Source organism: Canis lupus, chromosome 37 (genome assembly GCF_048164855.1).
Source record: "Canis lupus baileyi chromosome 37, mCanLup2.hap1, whole genome shotgun sequence".
Taxonomy (NCBI): Eukaryota; Metazoa; Chordata; class Mammalia; order Carnivora; family Canidae; genus Canis; species Canis lupus.
Genome location: NC_132874.1, coordinates 12,979,163 through 13,000,183, shown reverse-complemented (window position 1 = coordinate 13,000,183; position 21,021 = coordinate 12,979,163). Strand labels below are relative to the sequence as shown.

The following is a 21,021-nucleotide window of genomic DNA, read 5'->3' as shown; positions in this document are numbered from 1 at the left end:
GCAAGTGGCTTTGGTAAATTGTTCTAGTACATTTCCATGAACATTAGTAAAATTTATGTCAACTGAACTGTCAACAATTGTCGGTCTTTAAAGACCCTAATCTCCCCCTTGCAAGAGAATACAAATCTGTGTCACACCTACGGTTTCTCATGTGTCCTGGTACCATTTGTCTATCTCGTTTTCCTTTTGTTCTCCTCTGGACTCAGAAGGCTCCTTGCTCATCAATCAGCTTTAGTGTCAATGAGGTATATTCTGACTTGGTACAGGCTCCCCCTATTACTCCCTCCTCTGGTACAGCTGCCTTTTTTTTTTTTTTAACCAGTGAATGAGGTTTTCCTTGCAGAGCAGCTCCATTTGTGTGCTGCAAAGACAGAAGACAAATTGATTTCAAAACCGCGTTATCCTACATAACTTTGGGGTAATGTCCATTATTCCATAAACAGAATTTTTTTTCTACAGAAACATACGCAAGGGCTTATGACTCCTACCCATCAGGAATTGTTACCCCAGGTTTACAGTTTTTCCAGAAAGTTATGTGATGTCGACAGTCCTCAAGCTCACAGCCTGTTCTATAGATGGATTGAACCATCTCTACATTTGATTGGCTGGGAACTCAGTTGGGGCTTCTCACACTATTTGTGGTGAAGGGTCAGCACTTTTTATTTCCACCATACCATGGACTGCTGCTTTTATAAAATACAAGATCACAGACTTGGATGCTATGGTAACGTCAAATTTCAAACAAAAGTTTCTAAGTTTCCTGTTCCCGCTTTCTATACTTATTGCAGATAGTGACAGATAGTTCATGGACCAGCCCAAATCTGTGGACCAAATGTGCATAGCATTCAGTCTGGGTCTATGGTCACACTATGCTAAGACTTATCCTGCAAAAGCATCATGCGATGTGGGATGCGTTCTCCTCTGTTTCCTAGAGCAGCATAGATTTTAGACCTATGAGGAGGGAAATGATTTAAACTTGCTTTTAGAAGAACAGGTGCTGAAGGCATCTGTCTTTGTTGGAACCCTGAGTCACCGCAATCAAAGCATGATGATGTATGGCATTCAGGTAGGAAGGAGAAAACAAACAAACCTGCAAAAGAGCAAACAAATCCATTCGATGGCTACTCAGAATTGGAAAGGGAATCACAACCAAAAATACAAATGAGTTAGAAAAAAATGGGAAAAAAATCAAACAAATTAATAAACAAAAAACAGAATCAGACCTACAAATATAGAGAACTGATGGTTGCCAGAAGGGAGGGCAGTGAAGGGGAGTGGGGGAGATTGGCTTTTGGTTATAGAATGAAGAAGTCATGGGAGTAAAAGGCACGACAGAGGGAATATACTCATTGGAATTGTGATAGTGTTGTCTGGTAACAGAGGGAGCTGCACTTGTGGTGAGCAGAGCACAATGTAGAGAGTTGTTGAATCACTAATTTGGACACCTGAAACTAATGTAACACTGTGTGTCAATTGTGCTCAAATAGTTGAGAGAGAGAGAGAGAGAGAGAGAGAGATGAATATTATTTAGCCTAAAAGCTTAAAAATCTTGCCATTTGCAATATGCATGGATCTTGAGGACACCATGCTGAGTGAAATTAGTCAGACAGAGGAAGATAAATGTTGTATGACTTCACTTATATGTGGACTCTAAACACACCAGAGTCAGGGACATGGAGGACAGACTGTGGTTGTCAGGGGCAGGGGTGGATGTGTGTGGCAGTTTGTGGGGGAGTAAAGTGGGTCAAAGGGGTGGTCAAATGGCATAAATGTAAGAGTTCTAAGCTGAATAAGGATGTGAAGTGCGTACAGCGTGGTGACTGTAGTTAGCAATGCTGTATCGTATGCTCGAAAGCTGCTAGGAGGGTCTGTCTTAAAAGCTCTCACCACACACACACACACACACACATAACTGTGACTATGTGAGGTGCTGAGTATGTAAACTAATCTTATTGTGGTCATCACTCCACAACATGTATCAAGTCTCTAGTATGAATACCTCAAACTTACACTATAGGTCAATTATATCTCAGCAAACCTAAAAAAAATGAAAAAAGCAATGCAAGGCCTTGAAGAATTGCATGCAAATTTGAATATTTAGGTCCTCTGGCTGCAGCTGGAGAATGGATTACCAAGAGTAGGCGGGTAGAGAGTAGGCAACTGACCATCAGAGGAGGACAGGTGAGGGCCAGGGCCAGGAGCGGGTCCGGCTCAGCCATTTGGCACAGGAGGCACAGCGCCCATGGCCCACAGCACATTTTAGTGGTTCATGAAAGTGCTTAATTTGCTTATCTTAAAATCAGAATTCAAAAATGAATATAATAATGATGAACATATAATAATGAATTCAACTTGAATTTTATCTGTCTTTATATGAACAAAGTGATAGCACATAATTTTTAATATATTTTTTTTATGGCAGAAGGGGTCCATGAAGGCAAAAGTGCCCAGGGCTCCCTGGTGTCAGAAGGTGGCTCTGGCTGTGAAAGCAGAGAGAAAGTGACTCAGAAGATAAACACTGATAGGATTGGTGATGGCCTCTGGCTGTTGGATGTGGGGATCACACAGCCCCATGGTGGCCACGACTAAGATGGAAAGTAGTGAGAAGACTAAATTGAGGGGAGTGTGATGAACTCGACTCTGGACACTTAAATCAGAGGCGTCCATGGGTCCTGGGGAGTTTACAGATGGACAGTCTTTGTGCAAACCGTGTTGTGGTCAGACAAACGTTTCATTTCTTTGGTCTCTGCCATGGGACAGGAAAATTGCTTTACTGAGCAGAAGCTTCTTTTGCAGTGGCATTTATTATGCTGAGATTTTACCTGTCTTACTTTTACTGTAGTAATTGGAGGTCTGGGGACTATTTGGAGAGATCTGAAGGAGTATCATTCTTTTGCTGAAATGTGCAAACTCTATCAGTACTGATTACATTTTGCAAGATGCAGAAAACCCTTGCTGATTTAAAAATTAAAAAAGAAAGAAAAGAAAAACAAAAACAGCTATTCACTCAGCCCCTCTTTGCACATTTAGGCAGATAATACCATGAATGCTGGAGCATAAACAACAAATTATATTAAACAAGCCACGCTATGTACATCTCCATTGAAAACACGTTAGAGAATGAAACTCAACAGCTGCCAAATGTACTAAATGATCAAATCGGAAGGAAGTGAATGTCTTTTTGAAGCTCTCCAAAAGGATTTACAACCTTGGTGTTAAAAAAATAAGATGATATGCATTTGATGGTGACCCTAGAAACGTCTTAAGTATCTTTCGACAACAATTTCAGCTCATGTTTTATTAAAACCTTTGTTTCTTCAATTACATCTGGTAATATAAAGCATTTTGTACATTAGAGAGAATCTGAGATCTTTTGCCCATGCTTAAAAAAACCTCATATAAAAGATGTGACATTCACTTTAGTCTTTTTTTGTAATAAAATAAGACTTGACCCAACACATTGTGATAAAAGAGCAGTTGAACCAGACCAGATGATCTACCTCTGAGAAAGGCACCACTCATCATTTTGATCATTTCTTCCTCCTCAAACACCAGCAGAAATGGGTCTTTTGTAAAAATTAACTATGCTAAAAGTCTTTTCTCTTTATGTTTCCTCCTGACATTATTAATTTTTAAGATCAACTGGAGCCATAAAATCTATACACATTGAGAGCTCATCATCTCCTTCTTTCCTTTTGCCTCTGATGCCTGAGGTTGTGGTCAGGCCAAAAACAATTAAGCAGAATGTAGGTCAGTTCACCGGGTGATAAATCTACCCATTCCTTTGGGTCTACACTCTGAAGATTCCCTGGTTAACGCTAGGACAGGTGCTATTTCGAGCAGAGATGAAAGAGAAGGATCTTCAAAGAATATGCATGGTGAATGTTTCTAGAGCACGTGATGGAAAGGCCTTGCAGGAAGGGGTTCTCAGCTTCATGAGCAGTCTGCTGTCCTAGAAGCAGACAGGAGGCTGAGTGGCTACATATGGTGACACATTTCTTTTAAGAAGAGGGCAGATACCATGTGGAGTGGAAGATACTGGCTGGAAGGATTCAGCTGTTGTGTGGACAACCTGGGTCTGGGAGTCACGTGCCCAATTCTGGGCCCTGTCAGGTCACTAACCAGATCACGTGTAGGTGGTAAGTCTTGTGCTTCTCTGGGCCTCAGTTTCTTCTTCTGCAAAGGGGATGTCAGTTCATCTCTCAAGTCCATTTCATGGACTGCCATGAAAATCTTGATGGCCTAAGAATCTGCCGTGAATTCATCTACCTCTTTCTATGAAGGGTTACTTTTTTCTGTTTGGGCATCTTGTCTTGTTCCTTAGTGTGGTAGGCAGAATAACGCCCCCCCTCCTCACTTCCCCCACCTCAGAATGTCGACATCCTAATCCCTGGAACTTGTGAACGTGTTTCCTTGCATGACAAAAGGAATTTGCAGATGGAATGATGGATCTTGACATGGAGAGATTACCCTGGGTTATCCTGGTGGGCCCAGTGGAACCATGAGGATCCTTATAAAGAGGGAGGTAAGAATGTCTGGCTTAGAGAGAGGGAGGGAGGGAGGGTGGGAATTGAAGGTGCTATCCTGCTGGCTTCAAAGATGGAAGAAGGGTCCATGAGCCAAGGAATGCAGGTGGATTCTAGAAGCTGGAGAAGGCAAGAAAACAAGATTTTCCCCTAGAGCCTGCAGAAGAAAGCTCTGCCAATCCATTCTAGACTTCCGACTTACAGAATTATAAACTAAGAAATGTATGTTGTTTCAAGCCACTGAATTTGTGGTAGCCACAAGGAAACTCATACACCTTGAGAGGGAGGGCTTCAGTGTCTGTACCTTCCTCCCTCTGGCGGCATGGCTCAGTAGCACTGTACCAGCTCAGCTGGTTAGCATCTATCCTTCCCTGAGGAAGGATTTTTCACTTACAGGATAGGAAACGGCTGCATAGGCTGAGGACTGGCAGGGGAGGAGAGTGATGGTTCAGGCGGCACTCCATCAAAGAAGAAATTTTCTGTTCACCTAGAGCCATGTGTATAAACATCCCTGCCCTGGGGAGGCAGCGGACCTGTAGTGGGAGATTTGCATCCCGAGGCTGAGCTGGTGGAGGCAGCATCGTCTTCAGATGAAACCTTGTTTGGCTTTGTGTAGTATCAAGTGGCTCAGAGCCCAAGAGCAATAGAAACGGAATTGCAAAGCTGGTAGGGCTGCAGCAGGAAATTTACTTTAAGGGACGGATTTGAGAAACAAAGTCTGTAATAATTGCATGTTGATCTCTCCTGAGTAACAGGAGGGTTGGGATGTATCTCTGTTCATCTGAGCTGGTTTGAGATACCCAGGGCAGAGGACCAAGGAAAACTCTAGGTAAGATGCTGTTGAGGCTCACATGACATAATCCATTAAATTATTCAACAGTCATGTCCGTCAGCTCTGGCTGGCAAAGGACATTTAATGGTGCTATATGGGAACGACCATGGTGATGGCGCTTACAGATCTTCCTGACAGCGGATCCCACAGCCCCAGCTCTAACAAGGAAGCCTCTGCACCCACCATGCTCTGCATTGTCACAATATCCAATATCCATATCCCAGAAGAAGGCCTAACCCGCAAAACTCACATTATCCAAACAGGGATCTGTCAGTTGTTAAAGGGAACACCTGGCAAAGCATATTGGAAGGAAGTAGATTCCTGGAGGAATCTATTGGACAACAAGTCAGCGTTCGAAAGCACTTAGTAAAAGGGCTTAAGCATAGTTTTGGTCTTGTTGGTAATGGGGTTGATTAAGAAGACATTCCAGAGAAGACCACATTGTATGAGACAAAGATGGCAGGCAACACTCTGAATTATTCACATAGCCATGCTGCTTGTCCCTGATATGACCGGAAGAGGAATGTCAGAATCTACTTTTAAATGGCTTAGGTTCTAAAATGTATATAAATTCAGAAAGTAGATGTCATCATTCTTGTTAAGGGAGCCCTTCTGTTGGCTTCATGAAGGGTCAAGTAAAAGTACTCTTCCTGATATAGATAAATACAGGGAGCTGAACTGCGGGTGCTGCAGAGCCTCGCACTCACGGTCTTCTGCTCCGAGGTGGTGGTGGCGTGTGTACAGTGTTCTCAGGGACACGCATCAGCGGGAAGAAGCATCGAGCTTGGAGCCCCGAGGACTGGGATGCCTGTGTAGTTTCCACCACGGGCCAGCTCTGCAACACGAGGTGCTTACCTCACTTCTCTGGGCTTCAGTTTTGTTGGTCTTGAAGTGGAGGTTAAAATAGTACCTCCCTCCAGGATGTTTATGAAGTAAAAAAGTAGTCAGCGCATACAAAAGCCTGAGCAAAGTAAGTGCCCCCAACAGAACCAGCATTTGATGTGTCCTCATTATTATTACTACTTCGTCTCTCTGTGGGTTACTTCTGCCTGTGAGTGATGATCAGTCAGCCGCAAGTAGTGAGTTCAAAATCATACCCAAGAGCAGCTGCTTTGTGGAAGAGTTGAGCATGACAACGAAACTCTAGGTCCCCTAATATTCAATGAATCTTGAGCACCTGCTCTTCTGCTTTCATGGCTTGGCAGCTTCCAGCAAGTTCTCTGGCAAGAGCCATTCCATTTTGTAGTAGAGATTTAAAACTACCTTCCCATCCTCTGCAGGGCTAGAGCATGCCTTGGAGCCTGGGGGTTGATTAAATATGGAAACTCTAGGACTGGAGAGAATTTCTTTCTTTCGTTTCGTTTTTTCTTTCTTCCTTTCTTCCTTTCTTTCTTTCTTTCTTTCTTTCTTTCTTTCTTTCTTTCTTTTCTTTCTTTCTTTCTTTCTCTTTCTTTCTTTCTTTCTTTCTTTCTTTCTTTCTTTCTTTCTTTCTTCTCTCTTTCTTCTTTCTTTCTTCTTTCTCTTTTCTCTTTCTATCAGTGAGAAGGCACAGCAGGTGCCCTTCCAAAGGCAAAGAAAACTGGTGCCCACCATCAGTCCCTACTGACAATATCAACAGTCCTCAGAGGTCCTGAGGCCCAGTGATCACCTCCCAAGGCAAATGCTGCTTTTTCACAGACCAAACGAGCCCACAAAATGCCAGGACAGGATGCTCCGTAGGCTTGGGAACAGGGTCCATCTCCCTGTGAGAACGAGCACCCAGCTTTTCTTCTCTCATCACCAGTTTTGTACCGCATGGGACCTGTCTTGGTCTCGCAGAAGTGGACACTAATTTCCTCTTCAGTGGCACATCAGAAGCGTGTCTGGGGCGGTGCAGGGAGGAAGCCACCCTGTCTGTATTCCTGTCCCTCTGGGCATTGGAGCCCCAAATGCCTGCACCGCCTGACAACGGCAGATGGGGTCTTCCAGGGAGGGAATGACAACAACTCTAGCTGCCAGGATGGGCTGGCTCAGCTTCTTGGGGAGACTTTGTTTCTTCCTTGACGACTTGTCTGAAAGATGATGACTCCTCCATCTGCTAGAAAGCTTTAGAGTTTGGCCAAGGCATGGAAACTTATTTTATTCCTTTCTATCTCTGTGGGCTAATGTGCTTGACTGGGATGAGGCAGGTGCAGTAAACACAGCACTGGCCCCGCAGACCCGGTGGGGTCCTGGCTGGCCCCACTGTCTGCTCCCTGAGTCTCCCCTCCCCATGCCCTGCCACTGTCAGAGCAGATGCTTTCTTTTCAGGGACTCCTCGGACCTCTCCAAGCAGATTCCTAACTTCTTTTTTTAACCTTATTCGGTCCCCATGAAAATCTCTTGGCATGGGACAGGAAAACCAGTGGTCATTGACTGTCTGTACATATCACATCCTTTCTAGGTGCATATAATTAAATAGAAGAGGGGCTGATATTTATTGAGTACTTGCCATATGCCTAGCACTATTTTAAATGCTTCACAAGATATTTTTTCCTTATTCTCATCATAGTGCTATGAAGAAGTATGTCACAATCCTCCATTTACAGATGAGAAAAGTGAAGCCATTATAGGTTGAATCAGTTACCCAGGATCACCTACCTGGTTGGTGTCCATGTTCAATTTAAGCCCAGCTGTCTAAAGTAGGGCACCACTCTTGCTATTCATTATTTTGATGTTGCACCCTTTGCAGGATTCCAAAGAAATCTCATGACAAACTTGTAATCTAGGAATCATTATTTACATTTTACATATGAAGATGTGGGTCTTAGAGAGGATGATGAATTTTTTTCATGACCTACACTTTCTGTCATTGAGAATATAGATGAATCTAATCTAAGATCTACATTTGCTCTTGAGTCAGAGATCCAGTTTTATCTTGCTCTTTCATTAGCTCACTGTAAAAATTGTAGGCTCTTAGAGATATGTATCTCCTTTTCTCAGGTTTGGTTTCAGACCATGTAATGGTCGCAGCACAGTGACTTCTGGAAGACACCATGAGTCCTGGAATCATTCAGATCCCGGATCCATGTAGGCACAGGAATCTATGATAGGCACAGGAACCACTCAGCTCCAACCTCCACATAGTAAAGCTACTACAACTACTAGCAAATGAAATAAATATCTCTACTTTGTTTCCATCTGTGTGGAGATGGTCATGTGGAGTGGTTTGAGCCAATAGACAAGCCAAAATTTACCTACTAGGGTAAGAGAGGTGGTTTAGGAAAGCTTTTACAGGAGAAACTAATGCAATTGGCACTACCACTTCCTCATTCTTTCTCTCTTAAACCAAAGTGTGAGGTTCAGCAACTACATTGTGACTGTCACAATGGCTGTCAACTGGAAATGGCAAAGAAGAAAGATGAAAGAGCATGGTTGAGCTTTGGGTTGTCTGTCTCCAGTGTGAGAAAAATAAACTCCTTTGCTTTTCCTTTTTTAAAAGTCCCTCTTTGTTGGAGTTTCTGTTGCCCTGTGAATGATACAAGGTCTAAACACCTAGAATAGTTCCAGGAATGCTATATCCTTGTGTCTGTTGGGGTCAGCTTAGTTCCATGCCATCTCCTCTCTTTCTTTCCTGTTCAACACAGCTTCACATTTTCCTTCATTCCTTAGAGTCTCCTGTGAAATATGGGTAATTTGCCTCCTGCTAACAATGTAGTAAGCATGCATGGAGGACAGCTCCAACCATTATTTTAATCTCTGAATGGGAAAACTCAAAGTTCTTTTTTTTTTTTTAAGTTGAAAGTTAAACTGAGCATTCTGCTTTTATGTGGCAATGTCAAGAAAATCTATATTCCATATTTGGGGCTGTGCAGATTGCCCTGGAATTAGAGGGGATTTTCCCCAAAAACATGTTATACATTTGTCTGTTCAATATCTACTAAGCTGGCTGCTGAGGTGGATGTATGGTTTATTGTTCTCCCCTCAGTCAAGTATGACCAAGACCCCCTGCTCTTTCTTAATTTAATGGAGTGATTACCTTGATTAGTTAAAAAAATTTATGTCTCCAGGAATTATGTTCTTATTCTATTTCAAACAAATTACTGAAAATTATTCTATTTGAATCAAACGCAGTGATCATTTTCACTTAGGGGGCTTGAAACTCAATAAACATAAATTTAAGTGAAGTAGTGTAATACAAAAAGTTTTTGTGACAAACAAATACGCATTCACACGTATGTGAGCACACATACATGCATGCATGCACACACATGCACACGCACACTCAGTGCAGGGATGCATACTAGAATAACTAGAATGGTTCTTTTAACTAGTTTAATAAGTGAGTGTGGGATCCAGGAAGTACATTCAAGTGATATTGGAGGAATGTCTTCAGAAGAGGCACTATGGTCTACAGGAACTCTGAGCTGGGCCACAGGCAGCCTGTGTTTGATTTCTGATTCTACTGCTTCCCTACGGGGTGGCCTTCCCCCCTAGTTCCTTACCTGAAACACTGGACATTGAACAGAGTATTCTCTCTTTTTTTTTTGGTCTTTGTATCTCTCACATTCCGTGACTGCATGTTCCCTCCACAGATTACACTCTTCTAGATTTTTAAAGAAATGGTATCATGAGTACTGGCTTTCATTTCATGAAGAGTAATCGCCTTACTTTACACTGGTTATAAAAATACAATCAGGATGTACTATAGGCATAATTTTTAAGGTTATATGAAGAAATATGTGACTTTGTTTATAACTCTGCATAGGGGGCACCTTCTGAAGGAGACTGAGAATACCGACCTATAGAAGTCAACATACACAAATTTAACAATATCAAAATGAAAACTTCTGTATTACAAGACATAACCTGGAGACCAGAGGACTACGTTTGCCTTCATGAAACAGGACAAACGACTGGTATCCAGAGTATATCTGTGTGTGATGTTGACCAACCATTTATGTTTCAGGGCTCACCTTATGGATCCTTTCTCTGGGGTATCACAGTTTTGCATTTGCAATTCTATCAAGACTGGAAGTTGAAGTCTGCTTAAGTTAATAAAACCTCAGTTTCTTGAAGTGTAGAAAAGCGGGTGATATGTACATCAAGTCACAGAAGAGGAAGTAAAAGTGACCAGTAAGCATATGAAAATTGGCTCCACTCTTCCCTCATCAGGAATACTGAAATCAAAACTAGGAGATCGCATGTTCCATAATGTGCCGGTAAGCTTAAAGAGAAATAGGGAAAAAACACCATGCAGGGTGTATAGTTGTACTGCCATTTTGGAGGGTAATTTGTTAGTGCTAGAAATTAAGATCTTGCCTATGCATTTATTTTTCTTTGCTTTATCTTTATGGCATCAACTGTGCAGATTTGGATTAATTATAATCTTGGTTATGGCTCAATTTAAATATGGTTCCATGTATATTCTCATTCATTTGTTCATGTTTACTTAATAAGCACATGTGAACTCATCAGCCAGTGTAAAACTAGGACCTCGACCATGACTTTCTCTGTGTCACCATCCCCAGGATAACACGTCTCTCTGTATCTACCCAAGGAAAGAACATCTAAAATCTTGTGTTCCTAATGTTGTTCTTTAAATGTGTATACATGGCTTTATCTCATCCATATGAATCCCTAAGAGGTATATTTTAAAATTCTAGTGTTTTTTTTTTTTTAAACTTACCATAAAAGGGCACAAAGCTATCCAAAGAGAAAGAAAAGACCCTTTCCAGGAAGTGTTAACACACAACCAAGACCAGGTCAAGCCCAAGGAGAATCTGGTTTCATGGCTATGTATTTATAGAATAATTTCCATTTGAAAATTGTTTTCCAAATATTTTAGGAAGCCACCGTGGGAGACTTTTCAGTTAGCGGAAAAGAAAAAAACTCATGCCTTGGTGAAATTTCTTATTAATTGACAATTAGTGTTGAGAATTTGGGAGAGCTTATGTAAGATTTGAAATGTAAGGAGGTTTTGAAACATTCACACAAGGATTCCTTTAGAAAGTTTGAAAAGGCCTGAAAAGATATGTTAAAAAGAATTAAAAAAAAAAAAAAAACAGAGAGATTGGGGAAAGGTAATTACCAGATAAGGAGGGTTTATATATATATACGGCGGGTGATAAAACAGGCTGGTTATTAACCTGGCAGGTAAAGGGACAAGCCACTGACGGTAATTGGGGAAATGAGTGCTCAGAATAGTAATTCTTCCCTTCTCCCTTCTTCTGAGGAAATCATTGCTTAATTGAAGCGGATCCATGAGAATCTTTACAATTTCTTGAAAGAGATGGTGATTCAAGAGGCTTTTGTGACTACAAAACAGTGATTTAAATCATTTCCTGAGGAAAGGAGTTTGGAAGAAGATTAAAAAAATTAATGCCAGTTTAGCTATTAGTGTGGAAAACAATCAGGACTGAAATAGATGTTTACCAGCCACACTGTGCTTTTTATGACTTTAGAGGCAATGTCACATCTTGGCACATGTGAAAGCAGAGTTCCATTGTGGCAGACATCAGTGGAATGCCCTGATGTAATTCTGGGAATGCTGCAAAAAATATAATATTGTGTGTCAGAGCTTATAGTGGGGGAAAGTAAACAAGGGAAATTAGGGAGAGGAAACAGATATCCAGATCTAGGAAAAAAACTACTAGAACTGATAAATGAATTCAGTCAAGTTGCAGGACACAAAATCAATGTATAGAAATCAGTTGTGTTCCTATACAATAATAATGAAGTAGCAGCAAATGAAATTAAGAAAACAACCCATTTACAATTTCACCAAAACAATAAAATATCTATGAACAAACTTAACCAGGAAGGTGAAAGACCTGTACTCTGAATACTAGAAACCACTGATGAAATAAATTCAAGATGCAAAGACATGGAAGAACACTCCACACTCATGGATTAGAAGAACAAAAACTGTTAAAATGTTTATACCACCCAAAGCAATCTACGATTTAATGCAATCCCTTTCAAAATACCAATATTATTTTCCACAGAAATAGAACAAACAATCCTAAAAGTATGTATTCAAGAACTTGAATAGCCAAAGCAATCTTGAAAAAGACAAATAAAACTGGAAGCATCATGATTCCAGACTTTAAGTAATATTACAAAGCAGTAGTAATTAAAACAATATGGTACTGAACTGAAAATAGACACATATATCAACAGAATAGAATAGAAAACCCAGAAATAGGTCCACAATTATGTGGTCAATTAATCTTCTACAAAACAGGAAATAATATCCAATGGGAAAAATGATGGTGTTTGGTGGGGGGCACGGGGGTGGTGGTTCCTGGGTGGCTCAGTCGGTTTAGAGGCTGATTTGACCCTTGATTTCAGCTCAGGTCATGATCTCAGGGTGGTGATACCAAGCCTCAAGTCAGGCTTTGTACTCAGCGGAGAGTCTTAAGATTCTCTCTCTCCTTCTTTTCCTCCTGCTCCCGGCTCTTGTACTCACTCTTTAAACAAAGCCAAACAAACAAAACAAAAAACAAATGGATGGCCACATGCAAAATAATGAAACCAGACCACTTTCTTTCATCATACACAAAATTAATCTCAGACTGGGTTAAGGTCTAAATGTGAGACCTGAAGTCATGAAAATCCTTGAAGAGAGCACAGGCAGTAATCTCTGTGACGTTGGCTGTAGCAAAATGTTTCTAGCTACATCTCCTGAGGCAAGGGAAGTAAAAGCAAAAATAAACTATTGGGACTACATCAAAATAAGAAGCTTCTGCACAGCAAAGGAAACAATTAACAAAACTAAAAGATAACCTATGGAATGGGAGAAGATATTTGCAATGACGTATCTGATAAAGAGTTAGTATCCAAAACATGCAAAGAACTGATGCAACTCAATTTCTAAAAACCAAACAATCCAGTTAAAAAATGGAACATGAATAGACATTTCTCCAAAGAGGACCAGATGGCCAAAAGACACATGAAAACATGCTCAATATTGCTCATCAGGGAAATGCAAATCAAAACTACAATGAGATATCACCTCACACCTGTCAGAATGGCTAAAATAAAGGATACAAGGAACAGCAAGTGTTGGTGGGGATGTGGAGAAAAAGGAACCCTGGTGAACTGTTGGTAGGACTGCAAACTAGTGTAGCCACTATGGAAAACAGTATGGAGATGCCTCATAAAATTAAAAATAGAACTATGCTATGATCTAGAAATTTCACTCCTGGTATTTGTCCCCTTCTCCCCACAAAAAGAAGACTAATTCAAAGGGATATATGCACCTTGATGTTTATAGCAGCATTATCTACAATAGCCAAACTATGGAAACGGCCCGAGTATCCATCAACTGATGAATGGGTAAAGAAGATGTGACACACACACACACACACACACACACACACACACACACAAGCACTAGAATATTATTCAGCCATAAAAAGGATGAAATCTTGCCATTTGCAGCAACCTGGATGGAGCTAGAGTATGATGCTAACTAAGCAAAATAAGTCAGAGAAAGACAAATACCATATGATTCCACTCATCCGTGGAATTTAAGACACAAAACAAACGAGCAAAGGGAAAAAAAGGAGACAGAGAGGCAAACCAAGAAACATCCCTTAACCAAGAAAACAAACTGATGGTCACCAGAGGGGAGGTGGGTAGGGGGGATGGGTGAAGTAGGTGATGGGGATTAAGGAGGGCAATTAAAAAAAAAAAAAAAAAAAAAACTAAGTGACCTGTGTTTCCCTTCCTAAAGGATTTGTATTTGAAGAGAGACAGGTTTGTTTCACTCATGGTTCACTGGAAAATGCTTTGAGTCTAACAATGTTGTACTTCGGCCACTGATCTAAGCAGATAATGAGAACTCAGGTGATAGAGAAGAACATAAAGTCAGTTTTGGGCAGGACCTTAGCATCGTGAATATACAGTACATACAGAATGGACCTAACAGTCCTGGGAAAGAGTAACATAGACCATTGTTGGACTGAATGTATGTGATTTCTTAGATACATAAAATAAATAACTGTGATTTCACAAGATCATTAGGTTAAGTCACAGTGTTTTCAGTCTCGATACAGAGTGTGATCACGAATTTTCTACAAATGATGACTGAATGATGGGCGTGTGTAATTCTGCTTAGCTTTTACAGATCCTGTTCTTAACTTCCTTTTATAAAGAAAACAGCTATATGCTTGTTTAGCCTTTCTTTTACTATGAAGTATACCCTGCCAAATTCTTTTAGTATTAAGTGTGTGTATAGATGATTTCATTTTTTTTTTCTTAAGACTTTTTTTTTTTATTTATGATAGTCACAGAGAGAGAGAGAGAGGCAGAGACATAGGCAGAGGGAGAAGCAGGCTCCATGCACCGGGAGCCTGATGTGGGATTCGATCCCGGGTTTCCAGGATCGCGCCCTGGGCCAAAGGCAGGCGCCAAACTGCTGTGCCACCCAGGGATCCCCAGATGATTTCGTTTTATATCAACATTCTCTTGTGCAATTCTTTCAGTGGCATAATGTCCTTCTGTGTGTGTGTGTGTGTGTGTGTGTGTAACATCATGCCCACTTGGAGAGTGATGAATTGGGTGTCACTTTGAAGCAGTCACAATGTGTCATGTTAGTACTTTTGCATTAAGTTCCAGTTAATTAAATAACCTCTGTCTTTTACTGCAAAAAAAAAAAAAAATCTTGAGCTTTATTAAGTTAGAAAATTTACAACCAATAGCATAATCAATAAAACATTAACAAACATGTCACCCCCGACAAACCTTTTGTATTGATTTTCACATTCTTACAAAGCCTGCCTGTAGCCTTGAAATAAAAACACCACTGTGGTAATGGGTTGTAAAAACATTGGCCAAACACCCCATTCCACGGGGCAGTTGTGAAACTCTTGGAATTGCTGTTGGTTCTAATTATTTGGAAAAATCTACTTACGGATGCTTTTGGAATGGTTTCACTGCTGAACGAGCTTAACTCCAGAGCCCACAAGAGAAAGGCAGAACTAACAGCAGGGATATCACTCGAAACTTTTTCCGTTGGTGGTTGCAGATTGAAGGAAGAACTGAACCCATTTTCTTGCTAATCCAGGTAACAGCAACATAGGCTTCTGCCTTAGTCGTCTGAATTTTTCAGGAGGCTATAATTATTTTCAGTCTGAAATATCCAAATGACAGCTTCACACCCCCTATGTGAGCATATGGAGATGACCATTTTATGGGCTAAGTGTTAGGGAGCTGGGTTTGAATTGTTGCTGGAAAAAGGATGATTGAGCTTGAGCATGTTGCTTCTCCTGCCAACCAGGAAGAGCTGCAAATGTGTCCTTGAATATGTATAAAGAAAGGTCTACATGGGCTCTCTGAAAAGCAACTTGTGGCCTGGATTTGCAATTCTGAGGTTGGAAGCTGCCTGGGTAGGCTTTGGGAAGGAGTCTGTCTTGTGGCTGCCTTGTATGATGCCGTGAGGAGGTGAGGCTGGCTTCTACCCTGGAAGCAGGAGGACCCACAGTGGGGCAGCAGCCAGAGGGTGATTAGGTCCCTCCCACGTACACTCAAGAAGCCTATGGTAGGATCCTCCCTTTAGTGCTGATTCTATCAATGCATCCCAGGGCAGGACTCACCATGGCAAGTAGCAGAAATGGGGCTCCCTCTGGCCAGTCTGGTTTCCCATTTAGAGAAACCCCTCATAGGTAGGGGTGTGGAATGGGAGGTGGACTTATATATTTGAAGAATGTACATGACTTGTCTGATGAAACTATTCCTTGAATTCTAGAGTTTGACTCTCTCAAAATCACAAACATATTCATTCACTCATTCATTTATTCACTCATTCAACAAAACCTGTGCTCCTATCAGAGGCCCAATACTTTGCTTACATTGACCTAACGCAAGGAAATATTATTCGTTCAGCCTTTGGAAGCAGAGGGGAGATATTTAGTGGTGAGGATAGCGATCTGTCCCCAGAGTCTGGAGAGCCAGCGCTAGGCTCCCAGCAGGTCTGGACGACCACTTGGGAGATGTGGTTGTCCCCCTGGGCCCTTGGAAGGGTGCCCTTGTGAAAGGCTGTCCTGAAAGACAAACTGTCCCATGCCTAACGTCAGCCCATGCCCCATACCCTGTGGGGAATATGATTTGTTAAACTAATGCAAGATGGCTGTTGAGAGAAATAAAGACAGATGGAATTCTGTAGGTTAAAACAGCTCTGTGGGTTCACTTTTACTGAATCTTTTATCTGTTAGGACTTGACGCTGTTTTCCTCAGCCTCTCTTCTTATTTTCAGTGGCAACCATGGTGAACCAAAATGCTCAGCCTCTTATTAACAATGGTTTTTGTGATGGACATCTTTAGTAATAATAATTCGATTGGGTTGGAAAGTGGAAAGCAAGAGGCTTCTATCCAAGCAAGAAACTATAGAGAAAATTCTGTAACAAAAGCTTCCCAGAAAAACAAAACAAAACAAAACAACAACAACAACAACAACAAAAACAAAAGCTTCCCAGAGAATGGAAATGAGACAAAGACTACACTATATTATGTGTTGTGTGCTATTTTAAGTTGGATTATACGTGCTGTAGTGGGGTGAACGGTGCCCTACTTCCCTAGAAAGATATCTCTATTTCTTAAGCCCTAGTACCTGTACATGTGACCTTATCTGGAAAAAGCGTCTTTGCAGATGTAGCTAAGTTGACGCTCTCAAGATGGATCCTCCTGGATGACCCACGTGAGCCCTAAATCCAATAACAGGAATTCTTGTAAGAGACAGAAGAAGAACACACATGTAGAGCAGAGAAGTCTGTGTGGAGGCTAGGCAGTGATTGGAGTAAGTCTGGAGCCACCAGACACTGGAGGAGGTCAGGATGGATTCTCTTCTAGAAGCTTCAGATGGGGCAGGGCCAAGCCAACCCCTTGATTTTGGACTTCTGGCCCTCAGAAGTGTGAAGGACTAAATTTGTATTGTTTTTTAAACCACCCAGGTGGTGCTAGTTTGTTTCAGCAATCCTGGTGAAATACTAGAGATGCTAATTCACTTGGGCCTCACAACCACCCTAGAATGAGGTTCTATTACTACCATCATCCATCTTATAGAGAAAGAACCGAAGACTCAAGGACATAATCGAGGACACAAAATTTTTGGCCTTGGACCTGACCAAGGTGGCACTGGGCCTGGAAACCAGGCTGAGTGGGTCCACAGTCCATGTTCATTATCATTGCATCGGGGGTTGTAACTTCTAAGCTATGGAGACCACACATCTGCCTTCTGCAGGCTCCTCCAGCTTTAACCGCCATTTATCTTTTTAGTGCCAAATGCTGAAAACTTGGACAACTCCGAAGACAAGAAAACACTGGAAACGTCAACGGTCCCACGTTCCAAAGGGAACCATGGTTTACAGGTAATTTACACACACCCCTAAACCACACACCCACACATACTATTTTACTTGAGAGCAGTGTATGTTAGCATTCATCATGATTCCCAGATTTCCTAGTAACATTTCCAAAACAACACATAGGATTACCATACCGCCTGTTTATTTTGCCAACCAAGGCCACTGAAGCAGCCGCAAAACAACAAACAAAACCTACCATCCTCAAATCCCCACCCCCACTGGATACAAGAAAGGAGTTTAACCCCATAAAAGCAAGATTATGATCTCAGAAGAAACAGCGGTGCTAGAAATTAAATTTATTTAACTTTGCGAAAAACTCAGTATGTTGAGCTTTCTCCCTCCTCACAATGCCATGGGCCTGTGGAGATGTCCTTAGAGGCGAACAGCAGGCTGTAGTGTAGACCAGCGCAAATGGCAATGTGCATTCAGAGCCTTTAGAGTTCTTGCCCAAACGCAGGTTTGATTTGGGAGGTCTGGGTGGGCACTGAGACTTGGCATTCCAACAAGCTCCCAGGCGATGCTGCTGCCAATCCAGAGACCACCTTTTGGTCCATGATTTGCAGGCCCCTAGACAGAGGCACATCTTTGTGTAGTCTGACTTTTTTCCCTTTCAGGAACCTACTGTAAACATTTCCACATATCAGAAAAACAGTTCTACAAGATGACTTTATACCCAGCTACCTGAATGTGTCTTGATTTAGTTATCCAACCCCTTCTTGCTGATTGTCTGTGGTTTTCTCTTTCTTCTCTCTGCCTCCTGCTTTCTCCTATTATAAATGCAGCAGTGATGAACATTCTTGTACCTACCTATCTGTGCACTCCTCTGATTGGTTCTTTAGGAAATATGCTAGAAATGGAGCTGCTGTTTCAAAGGCAAAGCACATTTGACAAGTACATTTTCAAAGCATTAGCATGTTTCCTTTTATCCTAACCCAGCCCCAGAGGTCAGAAATCAGAGCCAAATGGTTGTCGCATGACTAACTAGCATCAACTCAACTGACCCAGTCATGCAAAATACAACAAAGCGTAATAAGAGAATTTCTAATAATTTTTTAGGCTTCTTTGCACCTACAACATTTAAGTAGGTCTAGGAAAAAGCAGAAGAAATTATAGTATCTGTAGTTATTAATGGGCTCAGGTGATAAAGCCTGCCATTAAGTTTAGTTCATAACCTTCTCTTTCTTTTTTTTAATAAAGATTTTATTTATTTATTAATGAGAGACCCAGAGAGAGAATGAGAGAGAGAGAGAAAGAGAGAGAGAGGCAGAGACACAGGCAGAGGGAGAAGGAGGCTCCTCCATGCCCGATGTGGGACTTGATCCTGGGACTCCAGGATCACGTCCTGGGCAGAAGGCAGGCACTAAACCGCTGAGACAGCCAGGGAACCCCCATACCTTCTCTTTCTTAGACAGGGATTGCCTGCTTTACTCCCCAGGTGAACCTATAAAAGGTTTGAGAGAAGGATGGAATATTCCAATGTGCATGGTCTTAACTTGCTTTGTCGTGGCTCAACCACCATCTCTCAAATATTGTAGAGAAGACAGGACCTGGAGCCTGCAGGCTGGCTGGGAGGTTCCTCACCTGGAATTCCATGACAGGACAGACCCTTGTTCTCTCCAGGGATGTGACTCAGCCAAAGGCAGTAGAATGACCCACAAACACACCTTGAGTTCCTTCCCCACTAGTCTTTAATGGATGTCAGTGAATACCCTGTAAGAATAGCTAACGGATATCCAAGTGAACATGTACTTGGCTATAGAAAGAAAAAAATGAAATTCATAGTACAGAGAATTTCCATATGCCCTGGTCTTTGATGAAAGTGATAGCAAACATTCAAGACCACCAAAATGATGCTCTTGCTCCCATTGTATTGATGGAGGATGGTTCTTTTATTCTGTTGTTACTACTGCATCGCTCTGTCCCAACTCTAAATGCTTTCGTTCACATGAACGAAATGCTGGATCGTTCACATGAACAAAGCATGTTAGTTGGCAAAATGGAGAGATGAGTGTATTTTTGATGGTTCTTCAGCAGAAATGACTCATCTACGACACAAGCACTGCAACCCCACCCCACTCCTGCCCTCTCATGCTGGTGTGATTTCTCGGCAGATATTGCTAATTGCTCACTACATTCTTTCTAGACCTATCTCAGATCTCAAGGCCTGGAATTTGGGGCAGCTGGGTTGTACCACTGCAGGAGGCATGGGTGGTATTGAACTCTCTGGGAGTATAACACACGCTGCCACCAAAGTAATAAAATGTAGCAACCGCATGTTGTGTGTTGGGACATAGTCGGCACAAAATAAAAATGGTTGACTGAACCCAGATATGACCTCTGAATCCTTCTCGACATAGCACTTCAAACAGCCTGATTGGATTTGGCATGCAAGAGGAACCTATTTGCTATTCCTGCTTTAAAGAAACACGCCAAGAGCCTGCCAACACAGAACATATTTAATCATCTTTGCACGAGTGTGTGTTGGGTACATGCATAATGTGTATGCAAATACAGTGTGCTTAGAACATGCAATTCTCTCCCTTCCCTCCCTCCCACTCCCTCCCTAAATATACAATTTCATGAAAACCACACCTGTGACTGCTTATTGGAACGGGAAGGGGTCCAACTTATGTTCTCAAATTTATAACATTTGCCTGTGAATTTCTAAACCGTGCTTCCTGTAATAAACTACAGAGCCTGGCAGAAAGGTGCAAAATATTTATATTTGGGCCTAACGACGTTTTCACTGGCTCCCACAACTAGAGCTCATGATACCCATGTTTGTGGACATGGCTCTTTTCTTTCTCCCTCCCAGGCTAGCTTCTTTCTTGTCCCTTCCCATGGCCCAGCTCTTTAGACTGAGAGGAGGAGATGTGATCCATATTCCAGTAGACTTGGAAAATTAGTTGTTGGCATTTCCATGAAAATTGATGGGGAAAGGAGTACAGGCAGGAGAGGCAGAACTGGTACATTTTGTTTTTGTCTTCCAGGATTCACGATACGATAGGAGATGTGCTATTGTTGTTCGCCACAGCACATCTGAAAGGGCTGTTGAAATCCTGATATAAAAACAATTTCCCAACACACAACCTTTCAGCCCTGTTTCCCCATTTTGCCCTTTTCTGGAAGCTAGCATTTAGAAACGGTCAGTTCCCAATCTATCATGTGGGAAACGCTCTAACTTTCACATTTGTCCTTCCCCTTCCACACATCTCAGAAATTTTTGGGATTCGTGGAGAGGTCCCTAAGTGATTTCATTCCATTACTTTCTGAGACTTGTATGGGATTTACGGTTTTGATGGTGCAATTGTCTACCCATGACTCTGTGGCCTCTTTT

General features: G+C 41.8%; 1 long non-coding RNA gene across 1 annotated transcript; it reads left to right on the top strand.

Annotated features, from left to right (window-relative positions):
- Window positions 1-10,289: 10,289 nt before the first annotated feature.
- On the top strand, window positions 10,290-20,230 carry LOC140626010 (uncharacterized). The gene is made up of 3 exons (XR_012025251.1): window positions 10,290-10,538; window positions 17,596-17,687; window positions 20,042-20,230. It is a non-coding gene; the product is annotated as an uncharacterized lncRNA (long non-coding RNA).
- Window positions 20,231-21,021: the final 791 nt, after the last annotated feature.